The sequence below is a fragment of the Nicotiana sylvestris genome, chromosome 3 (assembly GCF_000393655.2).
Source record: "Nicotiana sylvestris chromosome 3, ASM39365v2, whole genome shotgun sequence".
Lineage (NCBI taxonomy): Eukaryota > Viridiplantae > Streptophyta > Magnoliopsida > Solanales > Solanaceae > Nicotiana > Nicotiana sylvestris.
In genome coordinates this window covers 195150264-195168124 of record NC_091059.1, presented here as the reverse complement: position 1 = coordinate 195168124, position 17861 = coordinate 195150264, and positions in this window count along the sequence as shown.

Below are 17861 nucleotides of genomic sequence, written 5' to 3'. Positions count from 1 at the left end.
ATGTAGGCATGTATCAATTATTTGAAAATGCATTCTGTTTATATCAAAAACACTTTGTGTCTCAAAAAACTTTACTTTTATACCAGCTCTACACTTATAATCCTACGTTAAGAGGCTCAAGAGCCAAAACGCAAATTCACCCCCGAATACTCGAGGACTGTCATTGACAGTCAACACATCCGAGTCATCAAAAACTCGGACTCTTAAGACTTTAAAGAGGCATCCCTCGATATAAAGGCCAAGGCCAACATACTCGGGGACTAAACCTCCGAACAAGTTCGAAAGGTTATTGGGAAATAAGTCCAATAGACATACCCGAAGGCTACGGCCATATTAAAGACTAGGGTCATATAAAAAGGCTACGGCCGAGATAATGTGGCTCGAAGACGTTCGACTTCTGCCATAAATTAAAGGCCTTCAAACATTTTGAAAAAACTAGTTAAATCAGGCTACCCTCGGCAAAAGCAAATAATAAAGGGGCTTCAATAAAGTCAGTCCTCGAATAATTTAAAGGCTTCGATAATATCGGCCTTCGAAAAACCTCAAGAGGTATTTAATTATCATTACACAAACAAGTTACCAATAAGGTTCCATTACGTCGAACCCTCAAAAAACCCAACGGGTACAAAAAACACATGCTAAGGCATACAAAAATTTTACTAAGTCTTTTAGACGAAAAGAGGAAAAATTATAGCCACTTTAGAGGCCGAATCAGACCAACTTAAAGAGACTAAGGGCCGTTATATAAGAGCCTAAGTGCCAACTTAAAAGAGCTTAAGGGCCAAAACACATAGAGTTCAAGACCTCGTTCTCACTCAACTCGGACTAAAGAGTCCCATTATTCTGAGCTCGCATCAAATTGATTTAAACTTAGCTCGAAGATGAACTAAAACCTTAAGAGGTATTATGTTGATCAATAAAAAACTTAAGGGTTTATTATGTGCTGATTCCAGTATTCGGACTGGTCATTAGAGTTATACAATAAAAAAAATTCACAGGTGAAGACAAAATAAAATTCAACACAAGTCAAAGTTGAAACAAAGAGGTCCTTTTGTATTTCCAAGAGATGTTTACAAAAGATATTTACAATTCCCATGAGGGGTCCTTGCACAAAAACACAAAAATAAAATAAAGAAACCTAAACCTACTCCGGGGCCACATTTCTGGCAGTTGCATCTTTGTGAGCCACGTTTTTGAGAGCCTCATCCTCGGGGACTTCATCTTCGTCTCCTCCACTCTTGGAGCTACTGGATGAATCCTCGTTATTAGAAAGCAAAGCGGCATCCTCTTCTTAAAAAGACTTTGCCTTTACAATATCGACGGAGAGATCGAAGCTGCGAGCATGCACCTCCTCGATGGTTTCTCTCCAGAACTGCCTCCTGGCATAGTCAAGTGCATATGATAGCTTAACTTCAGCCGCAGCAGAGATCTCCTTTGTCGGGGTGTTAGCTGCTTCGACATCAGCTCAGTATGAAGATATAAAAACCTCTGCTTCAGATTTGGCCTTGGCAAGTTCAGCAGCAGATTCAGCTTCAAGCTCATCAATCTTGCGGCTCCGAGCCAAGCTCTCCTCCTTCACACTTTGAAGTTGGCGTTTGATTGAAGCCAAATGCTCCCGAAGAGTATCTTTATCTAAGGCGAGAGAATCCATGCCTTGCCTCCACCCTAGTGTCTCGACCTTCTTCATCCTGAGTTCCTCCCAAAGCTGCTCCACCAGCTCGCCCTTTTGTTGAACCTGCAAAGTTGAAATGTTAGCCGATCAATCGGGCAAATACATAACGGGATGTCAAAGTGTATATTACCTTTTCAATAAGCTCGGTTTGTTCTTGACGAGCCTTTGCCAGTACGGCTCGAAGAGCAGTGATCTCCTCCTCTTTCTTGACATACAGGGTTTTAAGACGATCTCTCTCTCTTATGAGATTTTCTTAAGCTCGGCCTCACATCGAGCAAGCTCAGTTCGAGACTTGGAGAATGCTTTTTGTGGAGCATCACAACCTTCACAAAAAGGGAAAAGTTAATCTCAGAATAACAAGGATAAAGCACATGCATAATTTTAAAGGACAGAAACTTACTTATTTGAAAAGCTGATGGGCCTTGTCGAAAATAAAAGAAGCATCTGGGTCGGGTCCATCTTCGATCCCTCCAAGGCATTCTCGAAAAATATCATGCCCTTCGTGGCTCGTACCCACATCAGGAGTTTTCATGTTCTAAGCATCTCGGAATTGCCCCTTAGAGAACTCGGGACCAGGTGGCAACTCATCTATGGTAATTACCCCAAGTGATCCACTCGGGCATTCTCTTCTCTTTGAAGGACCTCGGGACTGGGCCCCTCGGTCTCACCCTCCAAATGACCTCCAAGATGAGGTGCTCTTTTGCTGCCCGATGGCACGGGGACTTTGCTCGAACTCCCCTCTGATATTTCTTTGGTTCTAGAATGAACCTCATATGCCACCACCAGTTCGGCAGACTTCAAAGCACCGATGCTTTCTCTTTTATGAACTACCGACAGGAAGTCGTCATCTTCTTCTTCCTGGTATCGAAGGCATTGGGCCATTTCTGGAGATGAGGCCACAATACCGACCTTAGGATTTTGAGTCGTGCTCTTCTTTGGCTTTGGAGTATTTGCAAGCAACCCCCTCTGTATCTTCTTTTCTTTGGAAGGCTTTGGGTTCTCTTATTCACCAACTGGGGCGGCCGCATAGCAACAACATCTCCAAGGCCTACATAAACACAAAGAAAGTATTTCACTAAGAAACACAAGTGAATAAAGAAGAATTCTCACTGTGGTTTTTAGCCTCCCATCGACTCTTGGCCAGGTCACGGCAGCAACACTCCGCGTATGAGGAAGTAGAAGCCAGTTTTTGGACCCAACCTTCGAGATTTGGGATCGCAATAGGAAACCAAGCAACACCTACACCACCGGAAAGATATTAGATCGGGAAAAAGATGAAGTCGAGAAAGAGAAGGGGAAGAAGGGTATAAAGTTACCATCGATAGACATGTACTTACGTTTCATGTTCCACTCCTCGAGGAATGGAATCCTCTCAGCAGGAATCAGATCAGAGGTCCTGATTCGAACAAACCAACTTATCCATCCTCAGTCTTTATCCTCATCGATGCTGGAGAAGAGAGATTTTGACGATCGACACTATAGCTTTATCAGTCCACCTCGATAAAGACGAGGGTTGTATAGCTTGATCAGATGGTCGAGGGTGAAAGACATCCCCTCGACCTGGCTCGAGAAGTATCTGATCAAATTAATGATTCGCCATAATGAAGGATAGATCTGGTCGAGCGTCACTTAGTATTATTGGCAGAAGTCAAGAATAACTAGATCTTTGGGACCCAAAGTTGGATTTGCGGAACCCAGCATGAATGGGTAGATGTACACACTCAAGTACCCCGCTTTATGAGTAATGATGTCCTCTTCTGGGGAAGGGATCACTACATCTTTGTTATCCCAGTTGCAGTCATTTTTCACCTATTCGAGCTCATATTTGTTGATCAAACAGATGTATCGAGACATGGTCTCACATCGGCTTGGTGTCGATACATGTTTTTCAACTTTAAAGTCGGATATTGTTTCAACTTTAAAGAGTTTATTTGCCCCAGTTTCTTGCTTGGGGATTATTTATTTATTTAATTTTTTTTTTTAAATTTATTACACCATGCATACCATGCACATTATGCACACTATGAACCCTATGACCGAGCCGTGAAGCGCCTACGTATCCTCTTTGAGGAATCAGGTCAAACATAGTTCTCAATTCCTCTGTTTTCTTCTGACTTTCTTTTGTTTTTTTGTTATCATTTTTCTCTCATTTTTCGTTTTTTTTTGTTTTGTTTATTTTTTCCTTTACCTTCCAGGCTCGTATTTCCTAGTCGTTGCTATTGATTCCGAACGAGGGGTATGAAAGAAAATAAATAAGGCTCAAAAGGGATAACGAAGGATAAAGTGTTTAGGTAGCAGAACAAAATGCCTTCGTCATTCCAGTCTTCAAAACATGCCAAGTGCAAACAACACGATTGAACATAGATTTATAGTCTCTTCCGATGGTGCTGGACTTGACAATTATGTTAAACACTTGCTTTTTCATTTGTCATTTCTAAAGCACTGCTGGGCGACACTCTCACTCTCATTCTCATGAACGACCCTCATGCCAATTTGGCGAACCCTGCATTTAACGGTTTTCTTTATGTTTAACTTGCCCCAGTTCCACATGACTCGGGCTTCAAATAATCTCAAACCGTTCTTATTTCCTTTAAATGCTTTAATCACCTTCCGAGGGTTTTATGATTAACTTTTAAGATTAGGCCCAATATGTGCGCATGTCATGTCACGAGAATTGGCGCTGAACAAAAACTGATAAAAGGACTAAACAAAAGATGACTGGAAACAATAAAAGACCGACTTTTGTATTAGACTACCGGCGAAATGGTTTGAATAATAAAACAAACAAAACAACCAGAATAAAATCCTAACACAGCCTCGACAAAACTTAAACAAACTGATATGACAAACTGGAAAGATAAGAAGGTTTGACACAAGACAATATTCGGATTACAATCCTAAGAATAATCCGGACAACAGAAATGACAACAAAATAAGCCACCACAAGCTTCTCTCTTGCTAACCAAGGAACGGAGCGTCCTCCCACTTTATCAAAATTGGCATCTTAGCCACTGAGCGTTCGCATCAATACTGCCAAGACCATTATTAACTTTAATATCATCAACCTCCGTCAACAAGTCCCCAATAGGATTCGAGTGCTTCTGTTATCAGGCCCGATTCCCGCAGAGTGTGTATCATGAGGTGCAAGTAAAGGATTCTGCGCGATATTCTGGGTGTCATTGTCCGGATTACCACAAACCAACCACCTTCTTTCTTTGTGATTCGAAACAACAGGTTAAAATGGACTCAGTCGGTCCCCATTATTAACAACATTTTTTTTCATTTTTTTTTCTTTCTATTTTTTTTTTCATTTTTTCTTTTTTTCATTTTTTGTTGTGGTCGAATCTTATGGAGATTGCCTACGTATCATGACCCCACATGAATCAGACCTTGCGTAGTTCAGACCAATAAAAGATAAACAATACTAAACACATTTTTTCAATTTTCATATTAAAAAAAACTGGGTTTCAAAGGTTTGAAGATGACCTACAAACTCGAAAATCAAACAACCCACATATTCTAATTAAAGATTTACAAACTCCAAAAACAAACGGCCAGCTTCCTTTCTCCGTTTGACAAATGCAACCGAACGGTTATTTTTGCAAATGTGGCCCTTCCAAATTTTGAGGCCGGAGAGGATTATTTTATGACACTTTACAAACTTGTTCATTCTTTTACGAAAATAGCTTTTCGACAACTGAAAGATACTCTAAGGCTATTTCGGCAAGAACGGTTTAAGACGCGGCCGAAGCTGGCTCGGTTTATTTTGACCAAAAATCTAAACGGTATTTACCTGACCGTTGACTCTTTGTTTTTTGTTTTTTTTTTAAAATTACAATAAAAACCGGGTGTTGCAAACACGGCCCTTCAGCGCCTCGGGGACGAAGATTTTTAAGGCCGTGTGGGTCGACTGGACCAAAATCCTACACATGACCCAAAAAGTGGCTGTTTATGCGAAGTCAGCCTTCCGGCGTCCCTTTCGGGAACATTCGGCTATTTTTTACAAAAACAGCACCACCCTGACTTATTTATGACTCTTTTTATCATTTTTCAAAAATAGAAAACTCAACATTGCAAACACGGCCTTTCAACGTCTCGGGGACGAAGATTTTTAAGGTTGTGTGGGTCAACTGGACCAAATCTTAAACATGACCCAAAAAGTGGTTGTTTATGCAAAGTCAGCCTTCCGGCGTCCCTTTCGGGAACATTCGGTTGTGTCTTGACAAAACAGCGTCACCCGACTTCTTTATTAAATTTGACATATTTTTTTTGGCTATTTTTTTTTAACAAAAGGTGAGGCTGGACACTGCCCGACTTATTTATGACAAAATTAAAATTTTGACACGTTTTTTATTTATTTATTGGTTTTTGGCTATTTTAGCAAAAAAGGGGGTTGGACCCGATGAGGGTTGCCTACGTATCTCACATCCGGTGAGAATCAAACCTGCGTAGTTCGAGCCAATTAACCGAACTATTTTAAAACAGGATTTTTTTTCTTTTTCAGCAGCAAATAACAAAAACACTTTCAAAGCACGACTCTTTTCATTTTCATTTTGCCATTTTCAGAAACAAATAAAATAAAATAAAAACTATTTTAAAAATAAGATTTTTTGTCATTGTCATTTTTCAGGGGAAGACAAACTATTTTCCTTTTTTATTTTATTTTTGAAAAATAAGACAGAACAACGACTCTTTTTTTTCTTTCTATTTTTCTTTGCTTTTAATAAAACAAACTAATAAGATACATTTTTTTTCAAAATTTCGGCAGAGTTTTGACAGTATTTGGGTATTGGTTTTTTACAAAAATAAACAATCAATTCCCTAACCGCTATTTCCTTTTTTTTCTTTTTTTTTCAATTTCAAAATATTATTCCTGATATTCAAAAGTCAGTCAACACACAAATCCGGGTCAAATAAATGCGCAAGTAGCAGCAAGTAAGATGCATCAGGATGGTCATTTTTTTTTTTTTGGTACACCTGTCCTAGACAGACCCAACTCCTGTGTTGAGCCTCCAAAGTCAAATGCACGTGATGCAAACAATCGCTCCTACTAGGGATCCGGCATGAAGCTGAGTTATTCTAAGTGAAAAAACCTGAGGCATATTGTTCTAGCCCTGGCTCACCCAAGTGGACAGCTTGAGCCGAAATGGGGGCAACGTACCGGGAGCACGAAAGTCTGCCCGGCCTAGTTACTTGTCCCAACTTCGTCTTATTTGGTATGACTTCTAACAGAAAGGTGGGTCACGCGAATGTGTACACCATAAGTTCAGAAGACTCAGAAAGAAGAAGGGTTTCGTAGCAGTTGTATATACATAATTCAGATAATATTAAAGCGGTAAAAGCATCATTTAGCACATTAGGCATATATCATGTAAAAATCAGATAATAAATAAAGCCAACTATAACAATTATTAGGAGTATTTGCAAGCAACCCCCTCTTTATCTTCTTTTCTTTGGAAGGCTTTGGGTTCTCTTATTCACCAACTGGGGCGGCCGCATAGCAACGGCATCTCCAAGGCCTACATAAACATAAAGAAAGTATTTCACTAAGAAACACAAGTGAATAAACAAGAAAACTCACTGTGGTTTTTAGCCTCCCATCGACTCTTGGCCAGGTCATGGCAGTAACACTCCGCGTATGAGGAAGTAGAAGCCAGTTTTCGGACCCAACCTTCGAGATCTGGGACCGCAATAGGAAACCAAGCAACACTTACACCACCGGAAAGATATTAGATCGGGAAAAAGATGAAGTCGAGAAAGAGAAGGGGAAGAAGGGTATAAAGTTACCATCGATAGGCATGTACTTACGTTTCATGTTCCATTCCTCGAGGAATGGAATCCTCTCAGCAGGAATCAGATCAGAGGTCCTGATTCGAACAAATCAGCTTATCCATCCTCGGTCTTTATCCTCATCGATGCTGGAGAAGAGAGATTTTGACGATCGACACTACAGCTTTATCAGTCCACCTCGATAAAGATGAGGGCTGTATAGCTTGATCAGATGGTCGAGGGTGAAAGACATCCCCTCGACCTGGCTCGAGAAGTATCTGATCAAATTAATGATTCGCCATAATGAAGGATAGATCTGGCCGAGCGTCACTTAGTATTGTTGGCAGAAGTCAAGAATAACTAGATCTTTGGGACCCAAAGTTGGATTTGCGGAACCCAGCATGAATGGGTAGATGTACACACTCAAGTACCCCGCTTTATGAGTAATGATGTCCTCTTCTGGGGAAGGGATCACTACATCTTTGTTATCCCAGTCGCAGTCATTTTTCACCTGTTCGAGCTCATCTTTGTTGATCAAACAGATGTATCGAGACATGGTCTCACATCGGCTTGGTGTTGATACATGTTTTTCAACTTTAAAGTCGGATATTGTTTCACATGACGGGGGAATACACTCCTCGACACGAGGTGGCACCACTGTTTTACTTCTGGCTGGTTGTGATGATGGAAAGGCTTTTTTCCTTTTGGGGAACAGATTTAGATGTACTAGCCATTGTGGTGTAAGAGTTCAAGAAAAAGAAAGAAAAGGTTGATGATGAAGTAAGGGCAAATTGAAGAGAAGGGGGAACTCAGAGAAATTTAAAGAGCTAATGAGATTTTGAAAACGATTTGAGAAGTAAAGTTTGCAAAATTTAGAAGTTGGACTATTTATAAAAGTCACTTAAATGTATTGGGGAAGACAAATAGCCGACCGCCAACCACCTCCAATTAATGACTTTGGGAATCACACGAAAGCGACCTTTTTGTCACTTCAACCGCTGATATCATGAGATCGACATCAGAACCAAAATGTCAGAGCATCGAAGATCAAACCATTTCTTTATAAGAAACGTAAAGACTATCTGTATACGGTCGAGATCATATGCCTACGATCTATAGGCTCGAGGGGTCTTCCAAATCCCGAGTTCAGTTAAGGCTGAGTTCAAACTCGAGGGACCTGATCCGAACTCGAAGATAGAGTGCAACGCCCGAAGACTGAAACATGATGTATATTGAGGCCGAGTATGCCCGACCTCGAAATAGTACCGTTGTGGATTTGTAGTAGAATGAGTTAGATCATGGCTCGAATCCCAGAATAGAATTGTACGATTGCGTAGTAGGCGGTTAGACAGCTATAACAATAAGATTCTTTATTATAAATGGAAATGTACCTTATTTAGGGTTCCCCTATTATATAAAGGGGACCCCAATCATTTGTAATATCATCCAATCATTGGCAAAGAATATACTATCCTACCTTTTTCTCTTATTGTTCATCAAAATTGTCCTTTACATTTATTGTTCTTACTTTATTGCTCTTAGTTCATCTCGAGGTCACTAAGCCTGAGGTTATCACTGCTGAGTAACATTGGTTTGATTTATTTTTTTGTTTCATCTCTATTTCATATTTCTTGATTATTGATTGGTATTGAACTAAATCACATATCTTTAAAACCACAATCAAATTTAATTGTTACTTGCATTTTCGAGGTAAACAACTGTAAAGTAAATACCTATTGTCACACCTCCTTTTTTCGCCTCCGCATGGGCGTAGGGAGTTTTTCCAATTAAAGGACAGTCGAAACGGGATTTATTTATTTATTTCAGAGTCACCACTTGGGAGGTTTAGGGTGTCCCAAGTCACCAATTTTAATCCTGAATCGAGGAAAAGAATGACTCTGTATTACAGTCCGCGAACCAGAAATCCAGATAAGGAATTCTATTAACCCGGGAGAAGGTGTTAGGCATTCCCGAATTCCGTGGTTCTAGCACGGTCGCTCAACTGTTATATTTGGCTTGATTATCTGATTTTATACGTATTATAAACTTATGTGCAAGTTTTATCCTTTGGCCGCTTTTATTATTATATTTTTTTAAAGAATGTGAACATCGTTTAAAAACATGTCTTTGGATTGGGTCACATAAAATGCATCCACGATCCGGAACGTATTTTTATTCAATGTTTTGGGATTTAGATTTGGGTCGCATAAATGCGTACCCGTGTTTAAGGATGTATTATTATTATTTCGCGCCTAAAGCAATTAGCGCTTTATTACTTTGGGGAAGGCCGTGTAATTTGCTAAACGGCCCATCCCGAAGTCTAAGTAATCAATTAAATTTTTATCGAGGGCCCCGCAATTTGTGTGTTTTATTTGGCAAGGCCCATCCCATTTATTATAAAAGGATAATCCTAAAGTGCCTACATTTTTTCCTATTAAATTTGTCTCTACAAAATAAAATAAAAAAGAAAATATCTTAATTTATTTATATGTTATTACCTAGTTACATTATACTAGGCATGTTCTCAGTTTGTCAAATTAAAAAAAAACATGGCAATCTAATTTTAAATCCTAGACCATTTACATGCTGAAATTAACCAATATTATTTAACCAAACAATATTTCTATCAAGTTCTTACTAGATGGCCTATTCGTTTGATTTTTACTTGACGAAGTTACTACACCATTTATTTATTTTTGGCAATATATAGGTAGTTCAATCGTTAAGCTATCGTCGGATATTCCACTATATGTATTAAATAGCTACACGATTCTGATTTTTTTGCAAACTAAATAAATTATACATACAAATAAAATTCAGAATATAATTAAAACTAATTCAAAATTTCAACTATTTATTTTTTCGTATTCATGCTTCATATTCGGATTACAATAACCAGCTTTCAGTTGTGTACCTGATATCGGAAGCAAAAGAAAATGATGATGAGAATCAGCGACAGTAATAACAATACAGCAACAGCAACAATAGTCCAGCAGCAGTAACAACCCAGGAACAGAGTTTGCAAACCAGTGGAGGAGTAATCCAAAAAACAAAAGCTTCAAGCTTTGATTAAACAACAATTAATACTGATTTCAAACAAAGAAAGCAGAAGATTTTTTTTTAGTTTTTATTTTATTTTGAAAGCTTAAATATTTTATTTTTCTTTTTCTTAAATGTTCAGCCCTTTTTTCTCTCTATTTCTCTTTCTGTCAGATTTTTTCCTCTATATGTATTCTCTATCTGTCTGTGTATCTTGTCTTCAAGACTTCTTATATATAATCCCAACCCATAAATCTTTTAATCAATTAAAATCAACCCATTTTCTCTACCAAACCCATTATCTTCCCACTCATCCCCATTACATTAAATAAATATATCACACCACCCCATTATATTTTGTCCCCCATGCCTAACATAAACAAATACAAGATTCCCCCACACTAAAATTTGTCTTGTCCCCCCTTTATATTAAATAACTATATCACAACCCACCCCATTTCATTTTGTCCCCCATGCTTCACATAAAAAATTACAAAATGTACAATTCCTAAACTATCCCTCTGACCTTATTGCAATTACCATTTTAACCCTGAACGTACTACAAATTACCAAACTACCCCATCAGCTATAACAATCAATTAATCAAACTTAACCAAAATATAGACAATATGATCAATTTCTAACAATGTTTAAACAACAAATCACATGAACATGATTTCTTCAATATTTCAACAACAAATCACATGAACATGATTTCTTCAACATTTCAACAACAAATCACATGAACACAAATTGAACAACAAAGAACAACTAAAATTTGATTGAACAATATTTTAGCAACAAACAATCCTATTTTCGGATTCAACAACAACAACAAACAAGTATATTTAGATTTCTAAATTCAATCATATTGAACTTAAAATTAACTCTAACAACATTACAACCAACAATTCCTATATTAAACTTAGACAAGATTATGAGACAAATTCAAGAAATAATCATAAATGATAAACAAGCAATCAAACTATACAAATTTCGGATTAGAGATCAACCAAACAAAGTATGAACATGAATGAATCTATATTTTTTTAAAACAACAAACATGACGGATTAAATGACTAAACCAACATATTTCCCTAACACAACTAAATTCTTTTAGACAAATAACAAGATTGACGAAGAAACAATTATGAACTTAAACTTGAACTTAACAATATTAACAATTTCTAAAAATACATAAACACATGAAACAAATTGAAGAAACAATTAATTAAACTTCAATTTGTATCTCACCAACATTAGACTAACAACTTTTACCTAAACAATAAAACAAACATGAAATAAACATGAAAAACCAACTAATTAACTTTCCATTTGAAATCTGAAAATTAATTCAATCAAAACACATGAACACACTAGAAAATTATTTCAACGATGAACAACGAACAAAACAAGAATCAAATATTTAACGATTTTAACTTCGAGAAATATAAAAACGAAATATGGACAAAAATAAAACTCAAAAACAACTAACCGGAGATGAATCAACGACGAACTCGATTGTAAACAAATCTGTCCGGGCTTTGACTCAATGAAAGAAACTCGACTTTTGACAAAACGAAGAAGACGAAGGGAAGATGAAGCAGTGTCCGGCAGTCCAATGGCGAAGAACAATGCAGCAGCTATTTGGACGACGAAGAAGAAAGCAGAAGCAGTTGCGTGAGCAGCAGCAGTTGCTGCGTGAGCTTGGCCGTGACGGGGTAACCATGGCTTGGGTTGTCGCGATGGACGTTCAGCCATGAACGACGAGGCAGAAGCTGGACGAGGCAGCTCAGGGCTTGAAGTTTGAGCCACGAAGCAGCAGCAGTTGTCCGTCGAGCGAGGAATAAGAAGCAACATGAAGCAGTAGCAGCTGGAAGGAGGAAGATGAGCAGCATCGCGGCAGCAGGAGAAAGACGATGAAGCAGCGGCGATGGTGGCTTCGGACGGGCAGCAGCGGGCGAGGTAGTAGAAGCAGTGAAGAAGGAGCTGAAGAAAGGGGTCGTTTGCAGTAGGGTTTCCACCATGGGAGGGCAGTTATGGCGATGGGGAGGCAGCCATAGTCGAGCAAGCTTTGAGCTTGACGAAAGAGATGAAGCTATGGTAGCGACAGTGTTATGGTGGGTCGTTGGAGATCGAGGGACTTGTGTCATTTGGTCGAGGAAGAAGAAGGCGGAAGCAGCTGGTTGAGGGCAGCCATTGATGGAGCTTGGTGAAGCTTGAGGAAGAAGAAGAAGAAGAAGATAGGAGGGGGGCGGATGACTTCTTAGTTTTTTTAGGGTTTTTTCTTCTTTTTTTTGTTGTTTTGTTTTTGTAAAATGTAAGATAATAGGATGTTGGGTTATGGACTGGGTCGACCCAGTTCGAAATGGACTGGGTCGTTTGGGAAGATTGGGTCATTTTTTGGGTTGTGGCTTGAAATCGAAGAAGAGGCCCAATTCTGACTTTCTTTATTTTTTGCTCTCTTTTCTTCTTTTATTTTTCTAAAACTAAATTATAAAAATACTTAAACTATTATTTAAGAACTAAATTAAGTTATAAAAGCGCATATTAACTCCCAATAACAATTAACGCGCAATTAAGTAATAATTAAGCATAAAATTGTATATTTGGACCTTAAATGCTAAAAATGCAAACGATGCCTATTTTTGTAATTTTTTTTTGTGAAACAAACTTAGTTACTAACAATTGTATAATTAAATCCTACATGCGAAATGCGATATATTTTTGTATTTTTAATAATTTAATAAATAAACATGCATAGACAAACATACAAATAATTATTCAAAATATCACAAAATTGCACACCAAGAAAAATTATTTTATTTTTGAATTTTTTGGGAGTAATTCTCATATAGGGCGAAAATCACGTGCTTACACCTATTTTAGATGGTAAAAGAGTATCAATTTGACATATGAAGTACATTGTTCAAGCTTAAACTTGTGTATAAGTTGAGTTATAACAATAAGTCGACACCACTTACACTGAATTATTCATATTATATGTGCCATATAATTATAAAAATATAGCTTAATTTATAAATAGACAGCTATGAAATAATCATATTCCAATAAATCAAAATACAATACGCACTCATATTTTGGAATCAATAATGAGTCATGCTGATCAGGGGCAAATCTACTGAGGGCCGAGGGTACTATGCTACCCATAAGCTTCGGTTGAAAATCACTCCAAAATTGTTTCATTGGTCTAGTTTTTTTTAGTTAAATTAAATATAGTGATAACTTAGCTAGCGTTTGTATGGGTCAAAATTCGGTCTAAGCGTGGCGAGTGCAAATGGACGAGCTGAGCCTGAGGTCGAGATTACGTACAATTTAGTGGCGAGGAGTTGCTCAAAGGGGAAGATCAGTGTTGAGGTTGGGTACAGAGCAACGACTACAATTGTTAGAATGTTCCTCTGACTATGAAGGGGAATATTTGGTTGAATATTCCTTCACATTGTACTTTTCTAGGGTTTTTTAGTAATATCCCTTATAAGTAGGAAGAGAGAGAGAGCATTTGGGGGATTGGAAAAGTTCTGTAAAAGAACAACTTGTAAAAGAGTTGACTATCAAGAATATACAAAAAGCTTGTCTTGTCTCTTTTGCTTGATTCCATTATACAACATTCTTCTTTAGTTCACAAGATCTGAGGGCACATTGTTCACTATCATTGCATGCAGTCACACGTTGTCTCTGAAGAAGTAATTATCCACCTCATCCAACATTTGGGTGACTTATTGCATCTTATTACATTAAATGCCATTTACCATATTTATTGCATGCATTCATTCTCATATTTATATCTAATCAATGAGCATTAACTCGGCATTTTATTGATTAGAACACGGGTCACAACATCTAAGTTGCTAAATTTTGGATCTAGGATTTATTACTTTTAACTTGGATTCACCCATTATCCATTCATTAAAACTGGTTTAACTAAAAAGGGCTTAACATTTTTTGGTCAAATATTTTGGCGCCGTCTATGGGGAGGTCCTAGTTAAAAAGTTTAGTTTCTTCTAGATCTAAAAATGCAACAACAAAACCTTTCCCTTCCTTGTTTGTACAAGCTAACCATAGGAGGAAAAGGAGAGGAAAGATTGAAAGCGGTGATGGGTGTCACTACTAACCTCCTAGGCACCATCAATGAGGTTAGCAAGGAGACGTGGAAGATGTGACGTCGAGCGCCTCACCAAGACAAAGTAATTCACCCCCTCTTTATGGTAGTGTAACCGCTTCGCATGAGAAGGGAGCCTCCAGTCCATGATAGAAGAAGCCCCATCCGCAGTAAAAAAGTTATTAGAGGCATGGTTGAAAGCACCCTGAGCAGCATACTCGACAAATCCGCTCAAGGGGCGAGTAGGAACACCGCAAGAGTGAACACCCTATAGTTGTCAACGAGCAACATGTCCCTACCTAATAGGTAACACTCATACCATTGTCGATGCAGGTAACGACGCTCCCGTAGCTGTTTTGAAGAAAATGGAAGAAATGGAAAACGAGAATAGAGCACTCTACGACCAAATGGGAGAGCACCAAGAAAGGGTCATAAGATACCGGGCGCCCCAAAACTTCTGCTAAAAAGAGACGTCGTCATGTTCGTGGAACATCCATACAGCGAGGAGGCAACCCCATATTGTCACGACCCCGGTTTGCCCTTTGTGAACTATCTTGGCGGAACTTAGTCCTCTACGACTAGGTAAACCTAAATTGCGGAAGATAACCGTAGTGCGGAAAAAATAAATTAAAACAGAATGAAGAGTGATAAAACATTGTTTAAAAGTGCCGCTCGGCATACACAATATTTAACTCTCAGAAACCAATACATATCTCCAAGACCCTGAAACTTATGAATCACAAGCTAAGGTTCACTACACAGTACTCTAACTCTAGAATATCTAACAAGGAAAATAAATACAGAAGGGCAAATGTTTAAAAGCTAGAATAGAAAGGGGCTCCTCGGTCTGCGGACGCGGCAGATATACCTCGAAATCGCTGGAGCAGTTGCCTCGCCTCAAGGGTGATAGGACTGAGTCGCAGTACCTAGATCTGCACATGAAAAACATGCGCAGAAGGGGCATGAGTACACCACAGCGATACTCAGTAAGTGCCAAGCCTAACCTCGGTTGGGTAGTGAAGAGGAAGGTCAAGGCCCTACTGAGGTTAAATACAATACAAAGTATAACAATGTAGAACAAGACAGTATAATTAAGTGCAACAGTAAGAAATAACATAGAATAGAAAGAGCAACAACAACTAGAACAGAGGCAAAATAATCACGAAAAGGAAATACAACTCAACACAGAGATAACAACTAGGGTACCTTCCAAGATGTCGTCCTGTAGTCCCAATTACATCTATCTAGTGGATCTCCCGGGATACCATCCCGTAGTCCATCATAAATATCCGAAGGATCTCCCAGGATCTCGTCCCGTAGTCCAACTATCAGTGCGCGGGGATCTACCAGAATCACGATCCGTAGTCCCATATATAAATACCTAGTACTGGGAGAATCTACCAAGTGTAGTCCCGTAGTTCCATATAATTGTGCAGGGGGATCTATCGGAATCCACATCCGTAGTTAGAATTAAACAGACAAGATGGATCTACCGGAATCCCATATTCGAAGTCCCAAATAAACAGACAAGAGAGATCTACCAGAATCCCACATCCGTAGTCCCAAATAAATAGACAAGGGGGGATCTACCGAAATCCCACATCCGTAGTCCCAAATGTAATTACACGGCAGCATCAAGAAAATATTCAGAAATGTCAATTTCAGATCGAAACAAATAAGTAATTCTAGCCTAGCATGCTGCACAGAATTCAGGTAAAGCTGTTTGAGCAAATAAGGCAATTAAAACACTTAGACATGTTTTCCTAAGCTAACAACATTCTTTAAATGCAGGTAATATGACAGGAAAAAAAACATACTAGTAATTACTTAATGAAAATCGGATTTTCAATAATTAGCACAAGTACGCACTCATCACCTCACGTACAAGGCATTTCAATTAACAGTAATACCAAATCCTAAGGGGAAGATCTCCCACACAAGGTTAGGTAAGCCACTTACCTCGAACCGGATCAAAATCAACCCAAAACCACACTCTCGCCACGAGTACTTGACTCCAAATGGCCCAAATCTATTCAATTTAATTGCATAATGTAAATAACACTTCAAGTAACTGATTCTACAAAGAAATTCTAAGCTAATACGCAAAATTAGGTAAAATGACCAAAACGCCCCTCGGGCCCACATCTCGGAATCTGGTAAAATTTATATTTTCAGAATTTTCATACACTCACGAGTTCATACATACCAAAATTATTCAAATCTAAGGTCAAATTCCCACTCAAAAGTCAAATTTTTGGTCTAAGAACTTTCTTCCAACTTTTTCCCAATTTTCATCTCCAATCCAAAATTAAATGATGAATTTATGTTTGGATTAATGGGTTACAAGCAAAAAGGAGTTAAGAATCATTACCCAATCGATATCTCTGAAAATCCCTCAAAACCTCGCTCAAATCCGAGCTCCCAAGCTTTAGTTTTCACAAAAATGGCTAACCCTCGATTTTGAAATTTTTTATTCTGCCCAGACGCGTTCCTCTTCGCGAACGCGAGACTACTATCGCGAATGCGATGCACAAAGAAATATATTGTCCAACTTCCTCTTTCGGGAACGCGAGGTCCACTCGCGAACGTGTAGCTCACACTGGCAAACCCTACGCGAATGCGAGGACCATGTCGCGAACGCGAAGACCAACGGGTCCATACTTTCGCGAACGCGGGACCTCATCGCGAGCGTGAAGCATGATTCAGTTGCTTCACCCAGATGCTCTACGTGAATGCGAGACCCTCTCATGAACACGATGAATGTTTCCTATGCAACACAACAGCAGAAAATCTGTAATCTTTCCAAGTCCAAAAATGGTCCGTTGAGCATCTGAAACACACCCGAGGCCCCCGGGACCTCAACCAACCCTACTAACCAATCCTAAATCATCATTCAAACTTGTTACAACCTTTGGAAAGCTCAAAACAACATCAAAACACCTATTTTTCTTCAGATTCAAGCCTAAGAATTCCAAAAACTCTAAAAATACGCTTTTGATCAAAAAGTCTATCAAAACTCGTCCGAATGACCTGAAATTTTGCACACACGTCACATTAAACAATACGGAGCTACTCCAACATCCGGAATTCCATTCCGACCCTAGGATCAAAATCTTACTATCGAAACGGAAACTTCAAAAATTCAACTTTTGGCATTTCAAGGTTAAATTAGCTACGGACCTCCAAATCACAATCTGAATACGCCTCTAAGCCCGAAATCACCTAACGAAGCTAACGAAACCATTGGATTTCCATTCCGAG